Here is a 2747-nt window from a genome sequence, read left to right as displayed (position 1 = left end):
GTACAGTCAGTCGGTCAGTCAGTCAGTCAGTCAGTCAAGGTGTCCAAAAAATAAAAATAAATCAAATCTCAAACTCAGTCGTTTGATTTAATTCCTCCAATCTCAAACTCAGTCGTTTGATTTAATTAATTTGAAATAATTAAAAGTGTCAGATTTTTATTTTATTTTTTTCTGACCGTAGCTTGAAGAGACACTATGTGAGGTTTAGCTACACCTGGTGGTGGTGTATGTTGTGGAGAAATGTTCCTGTAGAAGAACACCTGCACTCCTTGATTTAAAAAAAATAAATAAATAAACCACAGTGCCCCCTCCCACCACCAAAGACCCCCTCACCCCCATGTCTGTACAAATGTAGAATATTTAATAATTATAGACGCGTCTGTTTCACACTGTGTGTGTGTGATTTTTTTTATCCATATGAAACGTGAATATAATAATCATTTGAAAAACCCACATTTCTTCTTCGTGAGTCAGAGGGTTAACTGTAAGAACAGGGCGGTCACCTGACCCGTGAAATCAGAGGAACATCTGTGACAAAAATGAATGAATGAATGAATTCATGTCGATTTCCTCCATGACGTCACTGTGACGAAGCTCAGATAAAAGAGACTGAAGTGAGAGACTTTACATGTTTGATGATGGTGAGAAAACAGAAGGAAATAAGGAAATGTTTTATAAAAACACAACATAATATATGAATAATTTAATCGTGCAGTCGTGCAAGAAACTTTTCCATCTGTGGTCCTGACCTGTTTTTGACTCTCTCTCTTTTTTTAATCTCACGATTTAAAACAAAACATTCTTGTTCTCAGAAGAAAAAAAAGTCACATTTCAATTATTTAATTTATTTAATTTTCTTTTCTTTTTTTCTGTTTCCCCTAAAACTCTCAGCATTTGGTTTTGACATGTCGAAGTGCATGAACTTTATTTCATTTTTGCACAGACTCGTCACCCGTGCTCCGTCATGGTGCCAGGCTGCTGGTGTTTATTAAAGATTGAGTGCGGAGATCCAGGTGGAGGAGTGGAGGAGAGAGCGGAGCTGCTCCGTCACTCCCTCCGTCTGTGGTGGGACAGAAATAGACTCCGCTCCGCCGACACAAAGGGCCCGTGCAGGAGTCAGGGAGGATCCACGGACCTCCAGCCTCTGACGTCGGGCCTGCGGCTGGTTTTCCTGCCGGGCGAAGATTTCACAGAGTCAGAAAAACAAACAGGGTGAGAGCGGGGACGGGGTCGGTGCGGCCGAGGACGGCAGGAAGGAAGAGGAGCAGTGAGGAGAGGAGCTAAAACCCAAACAGGAGCCGTACTCGGGTCTCAGTGACCCCGCCGTGAACCCGCGACCTTACACTCAGAGAGAATATTTCCGGTTACCTCTGCACGACACCGCAGGAACACGGAGGAAGAGGAGGAGGAGGAGGAGGAGGAGGAGGAGGACAGGGAGAACACACACATACACACATGAGTATATAAGTATATGTATATATTTGTGTATGTATCTGTATACATACATATATATATGCATATATGTAGAAGATTAAACTATATGTGATTAACACACACACACACACATATATACACATATATAGTGAAAGTTCATTGTTTTTTTCCCTAACCTGGATCGGATACACACACACACACACACACCTACACACATAAAGTTTTAAATATATATTTATATATATTTAAAACTATATAAACCCGTCAGTATACATGTATGCAGATATAAATATATACATATATACTGACATTGAAATATTTTTAATGTGTACATATATTTCTACATAATTGCATGTATTTGTAACTCCTCTATTTTGTCATTAATTATTTATAATTTGTTTTAATATTCTACTTGTAGGTCGTTCTTTTTTTTTCTTTTTCTTCTTCGACATTTTAGACGGAGTTCATATTTTATTTTATTTTATTTTTTATTATTATTCTGCCGCTTAACACTTTTTCAAGATCACAGGACAGTAAAATATAAAAAATAAATCCAAGTGTCCCAAAAAAAATTACAAAATTGTTAAACAACATTCCAGGGAATGTGAATTAAATTATAATCTGTAATAAATGTATGAAGCTGTTTCGCTGCGTCACTGACGACGATTCACGGCAACAAATAACAGAGAAAACATCGACAACTTTTAATCTGTCAGATTATTTGTAGGTTCCGTTCACGGGGGTGAACCGTGTCTCACTGACGTCACAGTTTTAGTTTGTTAATGTGAAACTTTTTTTTTTAATTCAAACTTCACTAACGCGCGCATTAATTTCTTATTGTTTGTTGTGTCGTAATTATTGACACAGATCGTCACGTAAAATGATTCTAGACTGAAACCTCGATAGAGCGTCGGCCGGTGTGTGTGTGTGTGAACTGTGAACCCGTCAAAACACACACACACACAGACACACACAGACACACAGACACACACACACACAGACACACAGACACACACACACACACATACAGTAAAATTCTATTTGATTCAGTAACAAACCCAGATCACTACAGGCCTGACCTACATCTGCGGCCTGCGCTGTGTGTGTGTGTGTGTGTGTGTGTGTGTGTGTGAGAGAGAGAGAGACAGAGAGAGAGAGAGAGAAAATGAAATGTTCATTCATTATTCAGAGCTGAGTCTATTAGCTCTGGATGACAGATGTCAGGCCGTGATGGAAGTGTTTATGTTTGACTGATTTAAGTCTCCATTATCCCTCCCGCTTATCAAACATTGGTGTGTATGTAGGTGGTGGAG

General features: G+C 39.2%; 1 long non-coding RNA gene across 2 annotated transcripts in view; it reads right to left on the bottom strand.

The window, feature by feature from the left end:
* Nucleotides 1-498: 498 nt before the first annotated feature.
* Nucleotides 499-2747, bottom strand: part of LOC107989318 (uncharacterized) — an 8627-nt gene continuing 6378 nt past the window's right edge. For both annotated transcript variants that reach the window (XR_001760817.2, XR_001760818.2), the window contains exon 5: nt 499-1171. This is a non-coding gene — a long non-coding RNA (uncharacterized LOC107989318). The remainder of the gene's footprint in view (nt 1172-2747) is intronic.

This window comes from Cynoglossus semilaevis, chromosome 12 (genome assembly GCF_000523025.1).
Source record: "Cynoglossus semilaevis isolate Cse_v1.0 chromosome 12, Cse_v1.0, whole genome shotgun sequence".
NCBI classification, from domain to species: domain Eukaryota; kingdom Metazoa; phylum Chordata; class Actinopteri; order Pleuronectiformes; family Cynoglossidae; genus Cynoglossus; species Cynoglossus semilaevis.
Note: the sequence above shows the minus strand (reverse complement) of the source record. Positions and strands in the feature narration are given on the sequence as shown.